General features: G+C 36.5%; 2 long non-coding RNA genes across 2 annotated transcripts in view; one reads left to right on the forward strand and one right to left on the reverse strand.

The window, feature by feature from the left end:
• The first annotated feature begins 7,124 nt into the window (after window positions 1-7,124).
• On the forward strand, window positions 7,125-23,431 carry LOC140501712 (uncharacterized). Its single transcript, XR_011966329.1, has 3 exons — window positions 7,125-7,516; window positions 9,486-9,564; window positions 23,347-23,431. It is a non-coding gene; the product is annotated as an uncharacterized lncRNA (long non-coding RNA).
• The window catches only part of LOC140501713 (uncharacterized), a 41,117-nt gene continuing 39,076 nt past the window's right edge, over window positions 22,645-24,685 (reverse strand). Inside the window, exon 3 of the long non-coding RNA XR_011966330.1 lies at window positions 22,645-23,850. This is a non-coding gene — a long non-coding RNA (uncharacterized lncRNA). The remainder of the gene's footprint in view (window positions 23,851-24,685) is intronic.

Genomic DNA, 24,685 nt, shown 5'->3' on the forward strand with positions numbered 1-24,685 from the left:
AACGAGCACTTGTTCCACTGTGTTATTTTTGGATCTTAGAAATAGTCTAGTCCAGTCTTCTGCACATAGTTACTGGAGCTAGAATATGAACCAAAGAACTGTGGATAGAAAGGTGAAATTTATCATTGTCATTAGAGTTTTGGATTTAAAATCTAAAGGGAAAGTTTTGTAATCTTTACTACCATCCTTTAGTACTGAATGGGCTTATTGATCATGTTCAGGATTTGTATAAGCTACACTAGGGGTAAGAAAGTGTGGTGATATTCAGATTAATAAAACATATGTGAAAATGACAGGTTATGGTGTGTGTGTCTGTGTGTCTGTGTGTGTGTCTGTGAAGACTTCTAGGAGTACAAAGGAAGAATTGGCCTGTAATTTTCTGTCCCACTCCCTTTTACTCTTGCCCCATCTGGAGACATTCACAATTTTAGCCAAAGAACAGGTACAGAATGACCCACATGTAAAGGGTGGGATCACTTTTCCCCATTTACAATTCAGTGCTGGCCATTTAGAATCAGGCTCTGCAGACTACCTTCTGTTGTTCCCTGCATAGGAGGAAAGAAAGAATTGATTATCCATATAATTTTTAAATACTAGTAATGCTTTCCAACACTACTAGTATTGGTAAACTTAGCTACTGGCCCAGATTGCCCATTTTCTGGAAATCTGGGGCAAAATAAACAGTGCCCTAGACACAACATATTATCTGTCCCTCGGACACTCAAACTTAATATTGTAATCAAGGACTGGTAATGGAAAACAGAGTGTACATGCAAATAGAATTACTTTAGTGATGAAAATGGAAGCAGAAATGTAATATGAAAATACTATTTGGCTGGAAGAGAAATAGTAACCAAGTTAGGTGATGGTATCACTCAACTAAATTAAATTCCTAGAATTCTGTGATGACTTCTTATTTCTCTCCTCTCCCTGAAACACAGTAATCTAGATTTTTCCTCTAGCCCACTGACAATGCCTTCCATTAATAATAGTTTCCTCTGAAAGAGAGAGATAATGGCGCATTAAGATCCCTTGCCATTGAAAGTGTAAATAGGAGTTTATTAGAACAGGTCTGAACTTATGTATACAATGTGTAACAACTGTTAGCCAAAGAGGACTTGGTAGGAAGCATTTGGACTTATTTGCCTTTGGGGTCCTTAGTCATGGTGAACCACAGAATTCCATTCTGTACATCCTCCTGCTCCTCCATGCGACCTCTCAAGGAGTGAATGAGAAATTGTGGATTATGCCACCATCAGTATGCTAATAGCCTGCAGTCTTTTCATTCCACTCTTCTGACCAGGTGGCTTTCCTATTCTTCCAGCATTAAAATAAAGTGATCTCCAGAAACTGATTAATGGTGATGATGAAGAGTATGGTTTATTCAGTTGTTTTCCATGTATTGTGCCATAAAGTGTTCACTCATCTGTAACAAGGAACCCCATGTGCTGGGCGTTTCAAGGGCATGCATACTTCTACCCTTTGTTTGCAAAGGTGACAATGTTAGTGATATTATTGTATTTATCAAGCCTTCTGCCATCTGCAGAGACTCTGTGAGGCTGGCTTTCAGGAAAAAGAATTGTCTCAATATAGAAGAAGGGCATGTGTATATTTGTGTGTGTGTGTGTGTGTGTGTGTGTGTGTGTGTGTGTGTGTGTGTGTGTATCTTAGCTTTGGTTTTCTAAGGTTTTCCTCTCCTTCAGCAAATCAGATACAAGAACCTGGGTCTCCTAGCATGTGTTTTGAGAGGGTCTATTAGCCTCAGTTTATTTATTTGCAAAACTGGACTAATAATACTTACATTTCTTACGTAACAGGGATATTGTGAGGAACAAATGCAATCTTAAGAAGTACCTTGAAGACTTTGAAGTCTATATTATGATAAGGAATATTATTATTATATAAAACATTTTAGTTTCAGGTATGTTATTATATATCACATTGTATTATTAATTAACTATTATTGATAAATGGGTATTATATAAAACATTTTAGGTACAGAACATATTATTATACATCACATTGTATTATTATTTATTATTGTTGATAAGTTGGTCACAACATCATCCAAAACATTTGATTTGGTTCCCATATATTCCCATATATCTGATTCAATGTTTGGAAACTTAGAAAATCTTAGAAAAAAGAGTTAGGTAAGCTAATGATGCTTACATCGGCCCACCTTCATTACTTCATGCTCAGATTCACACAAGGGAAGGTTTAAGGCTTGAAAGGACACATCGAGGGGAGAAGGATACAGTAAGGAGAGTTGGCAGGAAATATCAGGTTATGTCAGGGGGATAATTAGACAGTGGAACTTGAGAAAGTTAGCCCTTGAACTTGACAGACCTCAACTCTTTAGGTCTCTGCACTCCTCCAAGTTGAAAGGGGGTATGACTTAGGTCCTCTCACCCCCACAAAATAGGACATCTGGCTAAGATAAGAAAGGGTCACAGGTTTTATAGGGAGGGGTGCATTTTCACTTAGGAACATCTGATTAGTTTCCTGTCTTCTACTATAGACAGGGAGACACTAGGTATTAGTGAGTGAGAACCTGTCTACACAGGTATGGAGCATAAGAGGACAAGAGGAGAGAAAAAGTCCAGAGAAGAGGCATCCTTCTGCAAGTCAGTCTAGGTCAAAACCCCCCGAATGTCATTTTATTTTTTATATCTTTCTTCCCATGGGCATAGTGGGACTACATTAAATAAAATAGGTTAAAATAGTTCTTGCCCTGTAGTAGTTAAAGTATAAATACAGAAAATATTGATTAAATAAAATATCTATACAAAATAGACATGACCATAACAGTAAAACTATAAAAAGAATATTGTAATAAAGCTTCACGCCATCCCTCCTTCCCTCCATTACTCACTGAGAATATACTTGAGGATCCAGTATTTTATGAGAGTTCTTTTGCATTCTCACCTTTTCTATCTAGCCATTGTTAAATATGACAAGACAGTTTAATTAGATTAGGAAAATCATAGTAATATCAAGGAGAAGTGTATGATAGTTTGTATGTGGCATAAAATGCTACAAATTAAATCACCTAAGATACAATGTATCCATGTCCTACTTCTTAATTTCTCTGTTCATTACACTTAGGTTTATAGGTTTCCTAGTAGTTGCTTCTGTAACTTTTCCAACATCTGCATGTGAATATGTGTATATACGTGTGCATGTATACACATATGTGTATTTTTTCAATCAGCAAAAATCTACTTTCCCATCTCATATTAAGATCAGAAAAAAACAAAAACAAATATGTAGTCAAGCAAAAAAAAAAAAATAGTCTGCATTGGTCATGTCCAAACATTTATATGTGTATCCATATCCATATCTCTATCTCTATCTCATTTGGTACTCCAGGTTGTTCACCTCTCTATCCGAAGGCACATAGTATGTCTTATCATTAGTCATCTGGGGCATTATTGGTCATTTATCTTTTTTTAAAAACTTTTTGTTTTTATTTGTCTTAATGTTTCTGTTAATCACCTGCTTTGAAGACAGGTGGCAATGAATTCTGTTGCGGCAAAGAAATGACAACTAAAACGATGCCCATCATTTGGGGAATGGCTGAAAAAGCTATGGTATATGAATGTGATGGAATATTATTGTTGTAAGAAATGGTGAAAGAGATGTTTTCAGAAAAACTTGGAAGACCTTTATGAACTAATACGAAGTGAACTGAGCAAAATCAGTGGAACAATTTATCCCTTAACAGCAATATTGTAAAGACAACTCTGAAAGACTTAGAAACTTTGATCAGCACAGAGACCAGTTACAATTCCAAATGACTAATGATGAAACATCCTTTCCACCTCCATATATACTCAGAGTACAGACTGAAGCATATTTTTCCCTTCTTTTTTTCAACTTTTTTTGGACATTGTTATTGCAAGAATTTGTTTTACATGAAAATACATATTTGAATGAACTTTGTTTTTCTTATCTTCTAAGTGAGTGGGGTAGGGGAAGAAAGGAGGGAGAAAATTTTGAATAGAAAATAAAATAATAAAGTAAAAGAGATAGACAAAGGGAAAAATATTGGTGGCAATAGTGTAAAGTAAAATTCCCTTCAATGTCCATAGGCTGAGTTGAGGAAGCACTTTCTTTTGTGGTCATTTTCCCTTCACTTCTGGGTCTCTGTTGCCCTCACTTTTAGCTGTAGCCTCCTCACATAGAAGAATGAACATCTCATGTTGTTGCTAGAGTTCCAAGTCATGTATAGCAAGGAGCAGAGGGTGGTTATAAAGAATTCTCACATGTTGACAGGATGGAACATGGTTCATAGTCACCCAGTAGCCACTGACTCTTTCCTCTTTCTTGTATTCTTTCCAGCATCCCCTTTCAGAGGTCCATTCCAGAAATAGTGCCATATTTGACTCCAAAACTTTTTGGGAAATAAAATTGAGAGAGTCATTTAGGGTAAATGAACTGGAATTGTACATTATAATTCACATTTATATGATGCTTATGTTTTACAAAATGTTTTCTACGCATTATTTCTTTGGATCCTCAAACCTTGTGATGGTAATGCGGTTACTATTAACTTAATTTTATAGATTAGTAACCTGAGGCTGCCAGTTTAGGTGAGCTGCTCAGTATCACACAGCCAATATGAGGCAGGATTTGAACCCAATGGATACTGAATCCCCCATTAATATTACGAACAAGCACCAGTGATAATATTTTTGTAGGGAATACAGAAAAATCCTGGAGAAGCATAGCCTAGCAATGTCAAGGACTAGGGTAGACAAATTGGGGACAATGAGGAATCACCAAATTAATTTCAAGTCGAGAAAAGTTATATATAAAAGTTATATATATATTTTTATATATATAAAAAGTTATATATATCTATATAAAAGTTATATTATATATAAAGTATTTCAGGGGTTGGTTGGAGGCAGTCTTTCATTGAAAGAAAGTAGAAAGTTTGATGAGGTGTAAAAGACAGGGGTTGCTTTATACTCTGAGTGCAGTGATTTGCATTTCTGTGTATTTGTATATTTTGCAAATAATGGCCTATTCCTAAAGATAACTGTGGGCAGTCCATTTCTTTATAAAATCCTGGAACACTTCTGCTTTGGTGGCTGCTTTGCCTAGAGAGAGCAGTGGAGCAGGAAAAGACTGAGAATCTAATTTTATGCTAAGTTTGGAAAGCCAGGAGAATTTTGCAGTTCTATTCATCAACATTTATTTGGCACAGAATGAATATGATTCCCTGTGGTAGGAGCTAAGGACACAAATTTAAAAATGAGAGTCCTTACCCTCAAGAAGATTGATTTAAAAAAAAATTATTGATTTTATTCTGAACTTAAGAAATAAAACAAATATTTTCATAATAGTAGAATAGGGAAAAAAAGATGGTTGTAATGAATCTACAAACCTATTCTGTACAACTTGCTTTCCTTTTAAATACATAATTATGTTATCATCTAACTTTGTTTTTTTCCTCCCTCCCATTAGACAGACAGACAGACAGACAGACACACACACACACACACACACACACTACCATTTTATAAATACTTCTACTTAATCACTTCTTTTTCTGGATGCAAATAGTGTCTTCCTTCATATGTCCTCTATAGTTACTGAGTATTTATAATGGTTAACATGACTTAGTTGCTCAAAATTGTTCTTAAAACAATATTGTTACTACATACAACATTCTCTTGGTTCTGTACATTTTGCTCTTCATTATTTCCTGCAAATCTATTTTTCTAAGATCATCAAGCTTATGATTTCTTACAGCACAGTAGTATTCCATGACAATCATATTTCACAACTTATCATCCAATTGACAGTCATCCATCTCCTCAGTTTTCAGTTCTTTGCCACCAGAAAGAGAGCTGCTATAAATATTTTAGAACATGTAGGTCCTTTTCCCTTTTCCTCTAATCATCTTAGAGAACAGCTCTACTGGTGGTATTGCTAGGTCAAAGGGTATAAGCAGTTTAATAACTTTTGGGACATAATTCTACATTGTTCTCCAAAATGGTTGGATCAGTTTACAGTCCACCAACAGTGAATCAGTGTCTCAACTTTTCCATATCCCCTGCAATATTTGTCACTTTCCCTTTCAATCATTTTAGCCAATCTAATAGATGTAAAATGATATCTCAAGGTTATTTTAATGTGCATTTCTCTAATCAATAATGATTTAGAGCATTTTTTCATATGACTATAAATTCTTTTGATTTCTTCACTGAAACTTGCCCATTTACATCCTTTGACCATTTATCAGCTGGGAAATGACTTGTATTCATAGAGATTTGATAAAGTTCTTTATATATTTGAAATATGAGACCTTTATCTGAGACTTTGTCTTTTAAAATTTTTTCCCACTGTACTGCTATCCTTCTGATCTTGGCTACCTTTGTTATATTTGTCCAAAATTTTTGAATTTAGGGAAATTGAAGTTATCCATTTTTTTATACCTCACACTGCTCTCTATCTCTTATTTTTTTTTTCATAAATTGTTCACCTATCCACAAGTCTCATAGGTAACATACTCCATGTCCTTCAAATTTTCTGGTTAAAATTTTTCTTTATATCTAGGTTATATATTCATTTTAATAGTATCTTGGTAAATGGTGTAAAATATTAGTCTATGCCCAATTTCTGCCAGACTACTTTCCAGTTTTCCCAATAATTTTTGCCAAGTAATGAATTTTTATTCCCCAAATTTGGTTTTACCCTTGTCAAATACAAGGTTACTATATTTATTTGCTGCCATAAATTGTATGTCTACTCTGTTCCACTGATCTACATTTTTATTGTTTATCCATTACCAAATAGTTTTGATGATTACAGTCATAATATAGTTTAAATCTAGTACTGCTAAACCTCCTTACATTGCATTTTTATTAGTTCCTTTAATATTCTTGAATTTTTTATTCTTCCAAGTGAATTTTGTTATTTTTTTCCTAATTCAGTATTTGGTAATTTAATTGGGATGACATTAAATATATAAATTAGTTTAGGTAAAATTGTAATTTTTCTTATATTGGCCCTACTTACCTGTGAATAATTAATGTTCTCCAGTTATTTAAATCTGATTTTATTTGTATTTTAAAAATAATTTTATTCATATACTTCACAAGTTTGTTTTGGCAAGTGTATTCCCAGGTATTTTATACTATCTAGAGTTATTTTAAATGGTTTATCTTATGATCCCTTCTTGAAGGGTTTTGACATAATATATAAAAATGCTGTTGGTTTATATGGATTTACTTTTAATCCTGCTACCTTGCTAAAATCATTAATTGTTTCAAATGACTTTTCAGTTGAGTCTTTGGAATTTTCCAAGTATATTATCATATCATCTATAAAAATAGTTTTCTTACCTCATTTCCTATTCTGATTCCTTTTTTTCTCTTATTCCTAGGATTTCCAATACAATATTGAATAATACTGGTGGTAGTGGGCATCTTTGTTTCACATCTGATCTTGATGAGGTTTCTAACTTTTCCACATTACAAATAAAGTTTGCTGATGGTTTTAGGTAAATACTTCTTTTTTTATCAATTTAAGGAAAAATCTATTTATACCTATATTTCAAGTGTTTCTAATAGAAATGAGTGTTGTACTTGATCAAAAGCCTTTTCAGCATCTATTGAAATAATCATATGATTTTTTTTTTACTTTTATTATTAGTATAGTCAATTATGTTAATAGTTAATAGTAGGAGGCTTGTTTTCTCCTGGCTTACACATCAGTGCTTGAATAGAAGCAAAATACTCACAGCCTAGTAATTCTCAAGTGATGCTCATAACAAAGGCTAGTCTCCATCCCAGAAAATAAAGGAGATGCAGGAAGAATATTTCTTCTTTAGGGACCAAGAATGAAATGTTCCCTAAAAGTTAAAAAAAAATGGAAAGGAAAGCTTCAGTGTGGAAACAAGGAAGAAAAATAATCTGGAGCAGCAGATGAGAATCAGGCAAAGTGCTGGAGGTTTGAGTGTGGAAGAATATGGCATTGGGAAACAATGAAAGAAGGCCTTATGACTATAAGGAGCTAATTAATGGACTGGAAGTGCTGCACAATAGCTGTAGGAGTCAGACCATCTGAACTGGAAGCAGACGCTGATTTACCAAAGAATGATGGTGTGGGTCTAAGAGTGACCTCAAGGTGAGAGGTCACACCATAAGGGTTAGAGCTAGAGCAGGGCAGTGTGAGGTGGGGGGGTGGCTCCTTGCTGAGGGGGAGAGGTGGCGGGACACACGATGTATTTTGTTTGTATGATAATGACTCAAGAGAGGTCTGCTCTCTTCCTCTGGCATGTGCCCAGGATGCTGTGGAAAACCTCCTAAGACTTGTCAACCCAATGACTACCCATCGCCGATGATTCATGCAGGCACAAATGATACTTCCATGAGGAATTTAGGGAGCATTGCTTTACAACTGCCAAGGGCTGATTTCGAAAGGTGCAAAAGAATAGAGAGATTGGACCTGGTGATTTGAGTCTGCAGTGGGAGGGGGGAAAGAAAGGGAGGAACCTGGGATCAGATTATTGCTGGCATTATAGACTGCAGATACCTTGTATGAACATCTTTTATTATTATTTTAAAGGAAAAAAATAAACTTTTTTTAAGGAGAGCAGATGAAGAGAAAAACAAACGAAATGGTTTGGAGCCAATTTGGAAACATATTTCTAGTGGAGTGACTCCAGAATTTGCACCTGTTCCTGTGTTATTTGACATTTTTATTAATGAGTTGGATGAAGTCATAGAGAGCATGCTTGTCACATTTGTAAATGACTAAAAACTTGGAGGGATGGATTTCACACTAGAAGACACTAGAAGATTTTGATGGGTTAAATCTCTGGGTGGAACTGAAGAATATGATATTCACTAGGAGTAAATAGAAAGTCTAATACTTGACTTCCAGGTATTAACTTTATAAGCACAAAATGAGGAAAGTATGGCTAGGGTAGTAAATAATAATAATAACAAATGATAATTTGTCCAGTACCTACTATGTGCCAGGCACTGTACTAAGTGTTTTACAAATATTATCTCATTTTATACTCACAATAATCCTGGGAGGCAGGTACTGTTTTATCACTACTTTAAAATTGAGGAAACTGAGGCAAACAGAAAGTAAATGACTTGGTCAAGGTCACATAGCTATTAAGTGAGACTGGCAATGAACTCAGGTCTTCCTGATTATGAGCCCAGAGCTCTCTCTATTGTACTTTACTTGAAAAATAGAGTTTTATGAGCATATGAGTACATATGAGCATACTCATACCCCATATGAATATACGGAGAGGTATGGTCTTAGGATGTGTATAGAAGGTCATAGTTTCTAGGACTAAGGAAGTAAAATGCTGTGCTTTACTCTGCCCTGACACTTGAGAAGTATCAGTTCTAGGTTCCATGTTGTAAGAAGGACGTTGACAAGTTAGAGTTTGTTAGAGTTGGACAACCAGTAATGATGAGGGACCTTGAATTCCTATCATATTAACACAGGTTGCAGGACCTTGGGATCCTTAGCCTGGAGAAGAGACCACTTAATCAGGCCCTAATAGTTGTCTTTGGATATCTGAAGGTGAGTGTATTTTTATTTTTATTTTTTTTGGCCTAGAGGTTAGAACCAGTAACAATCAGTAGAAGCTGCAAAAAATCAGATTTAGGCTTCTGAAAGAAAAGCTTCCTTGCAATTAGAGCTCTTCTTGTTGCTGTTTGTCCTTCATTGTTGAGGAAGACCAGTGACATCATGAAGGCAATGTCTCGATTTAAGTGTAATTGGATTTAAGTGAGGCAGAGCTACACAAAGTTATTAACCTTGCTGTCTCCTCCAGTCATTGGAGCCCAATGGCAAGACAAAAGTCAAGGTGATTGATGATGGCCCAGGATGCAGTGCAAGAACTGAAATACTGCATTGGGCAGAAGTGGGTTCCTCAACATTGGAGACCTTTAAGCAAAAGTCAGATGACCGCTTGTTAGGTGTGCATCAGTGAGAATTCTATTGGAGGATATAGGTTATATTGTATGGTCACCAAAGTTCCTTCATATTCTGAAAGTATTCAATTTTGTTATCTATAAGTAAATTCCAGCAAAGTTTTAAAGATCATATCACTCCTATACTACAGATACTCTTTATAAGAAAGGACATTTTACCAAACTCCTTCTGTGAGACAAATGTGATCCTGATACCCTAGCCAGGAAAAGATAAAACAGATATAGCAACAACTATATACCAATAATAGTTTTGTTTGTTTGTGTGTGTGTGTGTGTGTGTGTGTGTGTGTGTTTGTTTGGTTTTTTTTTTTCTTGGAAGATAGACAGGGATGGGGGAAACCAGACCCATAATTTCATTGGTTTAAGGAACTCTTAGTGAGGAACTTCCTCTATCAATACAAATATTCTTTCTTAGAGAGAGTTACATGGAATATTGGGAAGTTAATGGTCACAAAGCCAAAGTATTCAGAGATGGACCTTGAATCCAATTCTTTCCCATGCAACTCTCTAAGAAAATGAACACTTGAATTGGTGGGAGGAAGAGCGTTAGTGATACCTAGCAATTTGCAAACGACAAAATCCAAGAAAGGTAGAAAAAATAAAACACATGATCACAAATGTACAAAAAAATGAATAATAAGCAAGGAGAATTAGGATTTCTAATAAAAGGCAATGAATTTGACTGACTAGTTATCTTTGAGGCTTGGTGAGATATCACTGAGACTCAGATTCCAGGACTGGAATTTTTCTCTGAACAGATATTTACCAGATTTTAAAGGAATAGACTTTACTGAAGTGGGGGTAAAAAAAACTTTATATATTAAACAAATATATCTGTACAAGACACTACAAGGATCAAATGGGAGAACCTTGTAAGAACATGCTGAGAAATACCAGTGGAAACAAGAAGCAATTGTAGTTTCAACACATACAACAGGTCACCTGACCAAAGAAATAGAAGAGCTCAAGAGATAGACCACAAAAATGGTTCAGTATCTAATAGTAGTGACGAGTGACTTCCATAATTCAGACCACTCTAGGAGCTTTCTTTTTGCCCAAAGCAGAACATCTAATAATTTCTCAAGTTGCTTTAATGATATTTTAATCTTTATGCTAATTTAATCTTTAAGAAGATTTTAGGAGAACATATTTCTTTTTTGTTTTCCTTTTTTTGAAGGCAATCAGGGTTAAATGATTTGCCCCAAGTTCCCATGGCTAATAATTGTCTGAGGTCATATTTGAACTCAGATTCTCCTGACTCCAGAACTGGTGCTCTATATATTGTATCGCCAACATTTCACATGAATATATTTCAAAAACTTCAGAGAAGGGGGTATAGGATCCCACAGACTAAAATTTTGTAGAAAAAGTTGGCCAATAAAGACGAGAAGATTATAATCAAGAATGAAATGTTGAAGACACAAAGAGAAACAGTTCTGATGAGCAAAAAGGAAAATTGTTTAAAGAGACAAAGTGTCTATGCAAGGAAGTTGTCAGCCTAATTTAGATTTTAAAATGAAATGCACATAAGATGTATCAAGATGGAGGGTGAATATAAAAGCAGGATGTAGTTTATAAAATATTACAAGAAGTATTTATACTAATACTAATACTAATAATAATACCAGCTAGTATTTATGTAACTATTTGAGGTTTTCTTTGATGGTGACAAAGCACTGTACAAGTTATCCCATTTGATGCTCATGGTAACTCCATGAGTAAACTGCCACTATATTCCCATTTTATAGTTGAAAAAAAGGTCTGAGAAAGGTAAAATGACTTGCTCAAGATCACATAGCTTAAACTCTGTTACAGCTGAGGCTGACAAGGCAAGTTAAAAGCAATAATGATGATGATGATGATGATGATGATGATGATGATGATGATATGAGCTATATTGGGGGAAAAGAGCATGATCAAAAAAGTCATAAAATTCCTATTCAGGAGAATGGAACAATGGAGAGAAGGAAAATCTATTCAATTCTTATTTGGCTTCTGTTTTCTCTGCCAAAGAACATGATCTTTGGACTGAAAAATACAGAACAAAAATTACTTATAATGACTTAATACTCATGGTAAGGAAAAAAGTCAATAGCCGACTGCCCCTGATGAATTCAAGTTACTAGTTGCCCTCAGGTTGAGATTAATTAAGTTCTGGGGCAATGAAATAACTAGCAGATGTGATTATTGAGCCACTGTCAGTGCTCTTTTCTAAATTCATAGATAGTCAATAGCTTTGTAAAGAAGACACCAAAAATACTTAAGAAAATAACATCTTAGAATACAGAACAGGCCAAATGGTAAAAGAGGCACAAAAACCCTTTCAAAAGCAGAGCTGATCAAATGAAAAAAGATACAGAAGTACAGAAATTCACTGAAGAAGAGTACTGGCAACTAGAAGGTAATGACTCCATGAGACATCCATAAACAAACAAAATGAAAAAGATGAAAAAATAGAAGAAAATGTGAGATATCTCATTAAAAAAGCTGACCTAGAAAATAGATCAAGGAGAGATAATTTAAGAGTTATCAGACTATCTGAAATCCATAATCACAAAAAAGAGCCTTGATATCATAGTTCAAGAAATTGTGAAGGAAGACATCCCTGATATCCTATAACCAGTGGCAAAATAGAAATGGAAAGAATCCATCAATCACTTTTTGAAATGAATCCCAAAATGAAAACTCCTAGGACTTTTAGGGACATCTCCACTCCAGATGTTCACATGGACTGTTTTTGCCTGGCCTGTGGCAAAGCCTTCCAAGGTCATATTGGTCTGATCAGCCACAGTTGGACACACTATACCTTTACTCCAACATGGTGATGTTATTTTGATCCTCTTTGAGAATGACAACAACCAATCAATGGCCAAATTTCAGAACTTCCAGGTCAAGGAGAAAGCACTGAAAGAAGCCAGAAAGAAACAATTCAAATATATGGAGCCATAGTCAGAATAACACAAGATTTAGCAGCTTTCACATGAAAGAATTAAAAGGCTTAGAATATGATATTCTGGAGGCCAAAGGGGTTAGGATTATAACCAAGAATCACTTACTCAGCAAAACTGAATATATTCCTTCAAGGGGAAAATGGATATTTTATGAAATAGAGGACTTCTAGGCATTCCTGATGAAAAGATCAGAGCTGAATAGAAAATTTTATTTTCAAATATAAGACTTAAGAGAAGCATAATAAAGTAAATAGGAAAGAAAAATCATAAGGGATTCAATAAAGTTAAACTATTTACATTCCTACCTGAGATGATACTTGTAATTCCTAAGACTACATAGAAAGATTATAGTTGTAACTCCTAAGAATTTTTATCATTATTAGGGCAGTTAGAAGGTCTATACATAGAGAGTCTTTAGTTGACTATGAGGGGATGATATCCAAAATTAAATTAAATTAAACTAAGGGATAAGAAAGAGAGATACATTGGGAGAAGGGGAAAAGGAGATGGAGAATAGGGTAAGTTATCTCATATAAAAGAGGCACAAAAAAGTTTTTACATTGGAGGGGAAGATGGGGTGTTTTTTTAATCTCTATTTTCTTTCACAACATTACAGATATGGAAATATGATTTTCATGACTGCACATTTATAAGTCTCAAATTGCCTTCTCAAGGGTGGTGGTGTGAGGGGAGTGAGAGAGGGAGAGAATTTGGAACTCAAAATTTAAAAAAATGTTACAAATTGTTTTTACATGTAATTAGAAAAAATAAAATATTTTTAAGATAAAATTTCATGGAGAAGGAAAGAGATTTTGCAGGACTGGAGAAGGGCAAATGATTGAATTTTCCAAAGTAGTTAGAAGTCATTTGCAAACTATAAATCAGGGAACTGATCTTTAATTCCTCAGAAAATTGTAGAACAATATTAAGGGGGTTCTTTTTTAGTGAAGATTTTGAAAAGCAAGAATTAACCATAGCTTCTCAGGAACATAACTACATTATTTTTCTGTTTTGGTAGGAGACTGCTAGATTGATTGATTGATCAGGGAAAGAGGCAGGAAAATTTACATATAATTTAGCAATGCGGTTGACAAAATCTCCCATATTATTCTCATAGAATAATATCTAGTAGACAAGATAGATCGATGGGAGCTTCGTGCTAGGCAGATTCAGAAATAGTGGAATGTTGTATTTATTGTGTTGTATTTATTAGTAGACCTATGTTGTATGTATTAGTAGTTTGTTGTCAACTTGGAAAGTAGTCTCTAATGGAATGCCCTAGGTATCTATGTTTGACACAATGTCATTTAACAAGAATTTTTTTTATGATTGACTTGGATAAAGGAAGAGATGGCATGCCTTTCAAATTTTCGGAAATAACTATATAGCATTGGATCACAGGCTCTGCTTCCAAAAAGATTATTAGCAAGAAAAAGCACTGAGTCAAATCCAGCAAGATGAAATGTAACAGAGATAGATGCAGAACTTTGTTTCTTGTTTCCAAAAATCATTTTCAGTATTCCAAGACTGGAGACGTGTCCAAATAGAAGCTTCTCAAAAAGAAAAAGAGTATTGAAGTGGACCAAAAACTCAATGTGAGTAAAGGGTATGATATAGCAGCAATAAATAAATAAAGGTAATGCAACCTTAGACTATCTTAGTGAATGCACTGTTCAGAACTAGAGATATTATAGATCATACTCTGCTATAGTCAGACAATATCTGAAGTAACACATATATTCTTCTCACCCCTTAATTTTATTTTTTTAGATATCAGCCTTTCCTATTCAACTCACCCTTCTGTCTATATGTATATAATCCCTCCAACTACCCAAATACTGAGAAAAGTCTCAAGAGTTACAAATATTATCTTTCCATGTAAACAGTTCAACTTTAGTAAGTCCCTTATAATTTCTCTTTCCTGTTTATCTTTTCATGCTTCTCTTAATTCTGGTATTTGTAGTCAAATCTTCTATTTAACTCTGGCCTTTTCATCAAGAATGCTTAAAAATCCTCTATTTCATTGAATGATCATTTTCCCCCCTGAAGTATTATATTCAGTTTTGCTGGGTAGGTGATTCTTGGTTTTAATCCTAGCTCCTTTGACTTCTGGAATATCATATTCCAAGGCCTTCGATCCCTTAATGTAGATGCTGCTTGGGTATTGTGTTATCATGATTATATTTCCACATTACTCTAATTGTTTCTTTTTTGGTTGCTTGCAATATTTTCTCCTTAACCTGGGAACTCTCAAATTTGGCTACTATATTCCTAGGAGTTTTCCTTTTGGAATATCTTTTAGGAGGAGATCAGTGGATTCTTTCAATATTTATTTTACCCTCCAGTTCTAGAATGTCAATTTCCTTGATAATTTCATGAAAGATGATGTCTAGGCTCTTTTTTGGATCATGGCTTTCAGGTAGTCCCATAATTTTTAAATTGTATCTCCTGGATCTATTTCCCAGGTCAGTTGTTTTTCCAATGAGATATTTCACATTGTCTGCTATTTTTTTCATTCCTTTGGTTTTGTTTTATAATTTCTTGATTTTTCATAAAGTCAATAGTTTCCATCTGCTCCATTCCAATGTTTAAGGAATTATTTTCTTCAGTGAGCTTTTGGTCTTCCTTTTCCATCTGATCAATTCTGCTTTTTAAGGCATTCTTCTCCTCATTGACTTTTTGGATATCTTTTGTCTTTTGAGTTGGTCTATTTTTTAAAGTGTTATTTTTTTCAACATTTTTTTGGATTTCTTTTAGCAAACAGTTGACTCTTTTTTCACGATTTTCTTGCATTACTCTCATTTCTCTTCCCAATTTTTGCTCTACTTCTCTTACTTGATTTTCAAAATCCTTTTTGAGCTCTTCCATGGCCTGAGACCAATTCATATTTTTTTTTTTTTTGAGGCTTTGGATAGAGGAGCTTTGGCTTTGTTTTCTTCAGTTCATGTGTTTTGGTCTTCCTTGTCACCAAAGTAAGATTCTATAGTCTGATTCTTTTTTTGGTTTTTGCTTATTTCCCCAGCCATTTACTTGACTTTTGAGCTCTTTGTCAAGGTAGATTTCTGCTTCCAGTGGGGGTGGGGTTCACTGTCAGCCACTGGATCTCCTCACAATCTGTGGGCCTACTCCACCCCCTCTACCTTCTGTGCCCTGGGGCTGGGACCAGGTGATTCCACTCTCCTACATTTGTCCCACAGGCTTTTTTCACTCACCTTCTAATTTGTACCCATTATTTTGGGGTAATGAAGTCTGGAAACCAACAGAGGTGTGAGAGATTCAGTCCCCCCAAGGCCTGCTCATGTCCCCTTTGTGCTGGCATCGCCCACATTGGAATGTGTTCTGCTCCCAGAGTGGAGCAATAGACACTTCCTGGCAACCCCCCAGCTTGTCTTTGGTTGGAGATTTTCTTCACTCTGTCATTCTGTGGGTTCTGCAGGTCTAGAATTTGTTTAGAGCCATTTTCTACAGGCATTTGGCTGGGCTTGGTGGGAGTGCTCTAGGAAAGTTCATGCTGTTACTCCACCATCTTGGCTCTGCCCCTACTTTATTATGTATTTAAAGACTAGAAAGTTGTACATAACAGATTCGCAGTTTCATGAGCAACCACTTCTTTTCTGCTATGTTATGGAAATACTTATTTTATTTCGTAACTTCAGAATACAATAAATGAAATATATTTTATAAATAAATTAATTATGCAAATAAATTATATATGTACATATATACATATATGTATATATGTATACGTATACATATATGTACGCATATGAGATTCTTCTGAGATTCTGTGCTTTTTGGACTCAGTGTCCCTACCATGGTATCTCTTATACATTAACTTCTTGACTTACCATAAGATACTCTTCAGTCCTCACTTCTCAATCTTCCTGATTACTGGATTCCTGCCTGAAGCATCCTATCTCACAAGCTCATTTTCTTCTTCAGAGGATTAGTAAAATTTGACTTTGCTTGTGTTCAGTTATGCAAAGAAAATGGAAACCATTGGAATAGAGGAGAGTTTTTATGGTAGCAGAATAATGAGTTGACTTTTAAAGAGGCCTGCTTTGATGTTTTTATTAGATATATAATATTGAAGACATTATGGAGTAGTGCCATGGGAGAAACAAAAAAAAAATGTGTCCTTCAAGGAATAGAGTAAATAATGTCTCTTTGAAAAGAAGCTTCATTGGGCAAAGGGGCAGAGTTCTACTAAATTAGTTTCAAAACTATATCTTCATCAGGTAGAAGCTAGCAGTTTCATGAATTAAAATAATAGAAACATCCAGCATTAAAAAAAAAAAGCAATATTAACATATGTGGATGGACAAAATAGCCTTATTAGTCAAGAAAATTCACTGTATAGTGTAGTATGCTGGGAATCAGTAGACGTGGGTTCAAGTCTCAGCTCTGCTACTTACTAACTTGTGTGATTCAGACAAAATCATTTAATTTCCTTGAACATCATTAAAATGAGGGAATTGGACTAGGCAATCTCTACCTCCCCTTTTAGTTCTTCCATTCTAGGATGGAATGGTCATGTCCTTTGCCTCCATATCCTGAGCTTGATTCTTTAAACTAAAGGGAATGATCTGAAATTATCAATAAAGAATTTTCTCCAGGCACAGGACATTCACCACGATTGCCATTTCCTCCTTTCCTGATGTGTAACTAGGGCCTACCCTCCTCCATATTTGTAGAGCCTCCTTGCTGGGTTCTACTGGATTGCCCCTACCTGGCTTTTGGTCAAAGTCTTCTCCCTAACCTGGAATGGAATTTGGGTTGCTCTGCTCCAAACCTTATTCTGTGATTATGACAGTAGAGCTTCCCAAGAAGCACTGTGAGTTGGCTGCTTTGCAGTTGAGTAGGAGGTGGTGAGTGCTGGGCAGGACCATTCAGGGGACAGTAAAGATGTGGAAGAATACCTACCACCACACCTCTGTTTCTAATAAATCTTTCCTAAGTCCCAGAGAAGAAGTGAGGCTCAGACTTATCAAGTGATAATACTTTCCAGACAAATAGCCATGAAGATTATATTTACACAGAAGGTCTGATAAGCTGATATTTCTCAAAGTCTAGAAAGCTTTCATCTGGTGTAGGCTCATTAATTATTGCATATTTTTAAGAGGATTCAATTCAGTGCCACCAAAAATGTGATGACCCATTTAATATCAATTAGCTGTTTAAATAATGACATGACATCCATCACTTTGGTGCCTAGAGACTCATACATAACAAGAATATACCAAAATAGATTGGATCTGGTCTACTCGTCATGCTATAGGTGAGCTATATATAGCTCATGAAACAGTTGTTCTGGACACCTATTTGTGGTTCACGAGTATTGATGGGGCTCTAACCACCACCCATACCCACACCCTAACTTGGCTCCTGCTCTGAACTGAGAGTGGCCATAGTGGCAGAAATATCATTAAAGAGGCCTGAGCTCAAGGATAAGTAGGAGCATTAAGTCATAGCTCATGTGAAAGACTCTGCAGCCCTTGAATAAATGAACATAGAATGAACAAATCTTTGCACCACACCAAACTACCACAACTCTGATATAACAAATGTTAATAGCATACTAGGCACAGGAGAGACAGCTATGTCACCATTTATCAAATTTGCAGAGGACATAAAGCTAAAAGATAGGAATTAGAGAAATTACAATAGTAGAGTGCCATATGTCTGAAAATAAGTCTTTGTTGGTAATTTAAGATCATATGGTTTAATATGGAAGAGTTGTTTTAGTAGAAGGAAAGAAAAATATTAGTATCCAGTGACAGAGACAGCTGGTAGTTCAGGGGATAGAGCATTGAACCTGAGGAGTCAGGAAGACCTGAGTTCAAATCTAAACCCATATACTTACTGTGTGACACTGAGAATGTCACTTGACCTTTGTCTGCTTCAGTTTCCTCAACTGTAAAATAGGGATGCTGCACCTTCCTTTTGGTTATTGTGAGTATAATATTAGATACTATTTGTAAAAACATTTTGTAAACCTTCAAAGCATTGTATAAATGCAAGCTATTATTAACTATCATTATTATTAAGAACTAGAAATCAATTAGTATTTATTAAGTACCCACTATGCATTAAAAACTTTGCTAGGCACTGGGGACACAAATGCAGTGAATGAAACATTTCCTGTTATCAAAGAGCTTGTGTTTTTTACAAGGAACTGGAAACAACCTTGGCCATTGTAGTCAAACCTCTTCATTATACAAATTTCCCTATCTTGAGTATCATCTCAAAGGTCATTTTTGTTATGTCTTCTTGAGTCTGAATATGATCATGGATGGCATTGAGGGAGGTAGAAAATCAAGGGCTAAGAAAATGATAGTCCCATTACACTCAACCCTAGTCAGGCCACAACTGGAGTACTGTGTTTAGTTCTGGGTGCCACATTTTAAGAAAGATGTAAATAGCCCAAAGAATATCCAAAGGAGGTGGTGAAGGGCCTTGAGTTAATGCCATGTGAGATTAAGTCTAGAGAAGTCTACGAAAGTGAAAGTTGTCTTCAAGTATTTGAGAGGCTGATCATAGTATCATAGATTTAGATCTAGAAGAGACTTCAGAGACCATCGAGTTGAACCCATCTTGGATTTACACTTGTTCCCTTTGCTCTTTGGCACAAGAAGGTGGAACAAAGAGCTATGAGTGGAAATTACAAAAAGATAATTTCATGTTTGGGGTGAGGGAAAAAAATCTTAACAATTAGTTATCCAAAGTGAAGTGGAAGCTTTTTGTTTGCCCTCACAGGAAGCAAACCCCCCCATAAGTTGTGTTGCAGAGAGCATTTTGGTGTGGTTGAATGAATTTGACAAGATGCCCTATGAGATTCCTTTCAACCCTGAAATTCTGTGATTCTGATGGATTCCCAGTGTGATTATACAGCATTCATGAGAGCATCTGGATTTTGTTGAACAAATATATAATAAACTTGTGTGGTTCTAGGTTTGAAAATTTTAATTTTAGAGTTAAGAACTTTCTCATCTTTTCCCAATGAAAACAGATCCCACAAAGGAATAGGAAAGGCTTTGTTAGAGTCAAGGCTGAGAGAAGACCAGAATCACAGAATCAAACATTGAAAGAAGGAAGGGACCTCTGAAATTATCAAATCCAATGCCTTTCTTTTAGAGATGATGCCATGTCGCATGGATAGAGCTATAGCTCAAGTCACAGTCCTCTGATCCCCAAATCCAGTATTTTCTCCACTGCATGACACTGCCTCTGAATAGTGTAATTTGAGCTATCTAAGTAAAAGCACATGAAATCCCCAGAGCTTGGTGGAGTTATGAATATACCCAGATCGCAGTGGTCGTTTTTTTTTTTTTTCATTTTCTGGTGGAGGGGCAATCAGGGTCAAGTGACTTGCCCAGAGTCACACAGCTAGTAAATGTTGTGCAGGAGTGGGGAACCTGCAGCACTGAGGTCACGTGTGGCCCTGTAGGTCCTCAAGTGCAAACCTTTGACTGATTCCAAAGGGCTGCACTTGAGGACCTAGCAGGTCACTTGTGGCCTTGAGGCAGCAGGTTCCCCATCCCTGGCTGAACTTACATCCTACTGACTCTAGAGTTTGAGCTCTATCCATTGTGCCACCTAGCTGCTCCTTCTTCACCCTCCTATAATATTTTTTTCTTTTACAAATCCATAAAATTATGGGGAGATTAAAAATATACAGAAATATTATAGTCACCAGTCTCTGCTGATTCACTGAATACAGTTGTTAGGCTGTTTTCTTCACGTATATGGGTGTATAGTGGTCTTTGTATTTCTTATTTATTCAGTGTTTATTGCTGTGACTTCTGTGTACCTCCCAGAATAGGAAGTCGCCTTACTTGTTCCTTCAGTTTTTACAGATGGAAAGAATGGAAGCACAGATAATTACAGGTCACAAGAAAATTCAAGGGTAGAGATGGATAAACATGGGGAGCCTCTGCCTTCGTGTCCAGACACTAAAGCCTAATGAGTTACACAGATTCCTTGACAATCCTATGACACTCCCCACTGAGGCCACCAAGGAACATTCAATTCACCCAGCAAAGACATGTGGAGAGGAGAGAGAAAGAGAGAGGCTAGCTCAGGGAATCTGGGGAGGGGGTGAGAAGAAAAAAACAGTATTGGAATTGGCCTTAGAGCTGGAAAGGTCTTAAGCACTCCAATTCTGGTGTCACAGATCTAGAGTTGAAAGCAATGGTGTGCTGGCAAAGGTTGCAGAAATGACCATCTGTAAAATCAATAAATAAATAAACAGATAAATCGATGAATGAATGAATAAATAAGCATGTCAGACACACTTTTAAGTTTAATTAGCAATATTACATTTTCTCCCTTACTTCTTTGTCTAGACAAGCAATGAAACAATAGATCAAGCCTTGATTTGCAGCTATTATTGGTTTCCAAAGGTAAATGTTCACAGTGATAATTTAGCAGTGTAAGGCTCTATGACACCCTTGGCTAGAAGGGAGCTCACAGGCCAGCTAACCCAATTCTCTTGTTCTAGAACCATAGCATTGTAGACTTAGAGTTGGAGGGATCTTAAAGGCCATCTAGTTAAACCCCCTTATTTTAAAGATGAAGGAACTGAGATCCAGACAAGGGAAGTCACCTGTCCAATAGCATAGCTTCATAAGGAGCATGTGAACCTGTAACAAGAGATGGGCTGTTGCTCTCTCCAGTGTACCAGTTCATTTTTATGGGTGAAGAACCTGATGCTTAGAGAAGTGAAATAACTTACTGCTGGTTACACAAGGCATTACTTCTTAGCACAAGGAAATATCGATCAGATGGTCCTCAGATGAAGAACCTTTACACACCTTTTTTCCTTCTCCATTAAACACAGATCTACTTTTGATATATAAGGAGATAAGAGTGGGAAAACTCTAGGGAAGAAAGAAAATCCATTTTCTTGGGGAGAGAAACCTCTAGGTAACATTAGGTCCTGATTTTGAAAGGACTGGGTGATCCTCATTTAGCCATTTCACTGGATAATAGGAAAATACTTATGACTTCAACTATATCTCTGCTAGCCCCAAATGGGTTAAATTGAAAGGCCAAATAACTTGCTGTGATTTAATGGGCTGTGTTCCTAACACAGAAAAAGCATTGCCCAGTTCCCCAAGAGGAAAAAAGCTCTCTCTGGGGAAATGGTCTGGAACAAACCCACTGAGAAATGAATAGTCTTATGTGATGCCCCCATTTCCCTCACTCCCCACCCCAGGGGAGACACTTTTCTGACATTCTTGGGAATAACTAAGCAGTTTTTGCCCAGTTTTCTCTGTGGGGGTGCCAGGTTTGCTGAGGCGGCACCCCACTCTTCCAACTGTTCTCTACCAGTCTTTCCTCAGGGACAGGCTGAGCTAAGCAGCCACAGAGGCCTTTGGCTCTAGGAGAGTATTAGATACTGGTTTTTTAAACCCAGTGCCCTGGCTTTTCCCTTGGCTCTCTGTGGCTATTGTCTCACATTTCCCTCAGGGTAGCTTCCATTGCTTTCTGGATATAATGATCTTTCCTTCACTCTGATCCCCAACTGAGAAAAAAAAAGGAAAAAGCTCCAGGCTGTGTTTGTTTTGGGCTGGGATTTTGAAAGGAGGTTCATTTCAGTTTCCATCAGGAACATTTCTCAACATCCGTTTGTTTTTCCATGGGTAACAAGGGGGCAAGAAAAATTGGGGCTTGATTGTGGGAGTGGGTAACAGATTAGAGATTAAATCAGAGTAGTAGCTCTCTGCAGGCTATTCGCTCTTTATGGTTAGCTGTATTTGTAGATTCTAAATCTATTAGCTAGCCCCCTCCTCACTCCTTTTCCCACCTACTCCCAACCCTGCATCTCAGAAAGAATGCTTAACACCACCACCACCACAATAATACCAAAAGTACAACAAATCACATGTGGCTTTGGATCTGCTAAGGAAAATCATGCAGAAGCTTGTGAGAGGCTTATGAGAACTAGCATCCATCAACCAGAGGGCATGATTGGACAGTCCAGAGTGCACAGTGTGTCTAAAGGGCTCAGAATGTGATTTCAAATTATAGCCTTTGAAAGGTCACAGTGGAATTTAACAGACTTTCTTTCAGCTACCAATGCATTGAGCTTGTAGAGCAGGGCTGCTTGTGTTCCCAGAGAGTGACAGGAAAGATTGCACTGGAGTAGTGAAGAGAGGGAGTAAGAAACAGCCACGTGAGCATCCCTAGACAGGTTCTTCAGGTCTTGGCATTGTTGTTCTAGCCTACATAGGTAAGGTTCATTATTGTAGACGTAGGAGCAAGTCACCTGACAGCAACAAAGCTGGGCTGAGCTAAGTCAATTCACAGAACCATTTCTGCCCATCCAAAGCATCTTTTCAGAGAAGAAATATGGTGGCTACAAAATGATGATGTTGGCTAGAGCTTCACTTACTCATTTTTGCATTTCCTGATAGAAGGAAGATCTGGGACCACAGCCAGTGGTGATGACTGCTTGGAAGAGGATGGCTTCCTAAAGTCAGAACTGGTTTTGGGAGGAATGATAAGTGAATAAGTAATGAACATGGTGGTGAAGGTAAACTGTATCTTCATTTCTTTTTTCTGTTTCTTCCCAGCATGGGACTCACAAAGGCTGCTGAGACAGTTTGCAGATGGGAAGTGATGCATTGGGTTTGTACAATAACAAAAATCTGACCCATATTTGATGTAAGTGGGCATGAGTAATGGATGTTGGGTTTTTCCTCTCCTGCAATATGGCATCTTGATCTGCTCCTGATCAATTCTTCATTATAATTGCAATTGCACTGAGTGACCGCACCCTCTAACTTAGTATCTGGTTTGGGATAGAGATAGGAATCTTACTCCCTCTTCTGTGCAGCCTGCCTTTCCACTAAAGTGCCTCCACTTTGACCCTGGCCAGGTAGAAATCAGAACTTTTGTGGAGGAATCCAAATCCTTTCCTGTGAAGAGAGAAAGAAAAAAAGGGCAGTGTCAAATTCAAGGTCACATTCTTTGGTCCCTGATCCATTATGGATGGATAACTAAATACATAACTATACTCAATCTATAATCTATAAACTATACTCAAACTGTAATCAATAACTAAACACAATTCATTGAGAACATTGAGAATCAATCAACACAGTTTTTTTTAAAGTAGTTAATAGATATCAGACACCTTATTAAGGACTGAGGATGCAAAGATAAAAGTGAAGCAGTTCCTGACCATAAGGAATTTACATTCTAATGGGAGTTCCAACACATTTGTATGTATTTTCACATATACTTATATGGTATGTACATATGCACACAATATAACATATGCACAGGTATGGTATATATGTCACATGCGATTCAGTGCATATATGATGTATAATACATGTAAATAATATGTAATGCTATATACGTATATGTTAGGTGGTTCAATGGTAGAGTGTTGGGCCTGAAGTCAGGAAGATCCATCTTCCTCAGTTCAGATTTGGCCTCAGACACTTACTAGTTCTGTCACTTGGGAAAGTCACTCAACCCCAGCCTGACCCTAATTTGTCTCAGTTTCCTCATGTGTCAAATGAACTGGAGAAGGAAAGGGCAAACCATTCTAGCATCTTTGCCAAGAAAACCCCAAAATGGGGCCATGGAAAGTTGAACGTCCTACTGAAATGACTGAACAACAACAAATGTATGTGTGTGTGTGTGTGTGTGTGTGTGTGTATACAATATACATACATACATGTGTATACATACATATGTGTTATACACACAATAAATACAAAGTTTTTTTGTGGGGACAGTGCA

Source organism: Notamacropus eugenii, chromosome 4 (genome assembly GCF_028372415.1).
Source record: "Notamacropus eugenii isolate mMacEug1 chromosome 4, mMacEug1.pri_v2, whole genome shotgun sequence".
Lineage (NCBI taxonomy): Eukaryota > Metazoa > Chordata > Mammalia > Diprotodontia > Macropodidae > Notamacropus > Notamacropus eugenii.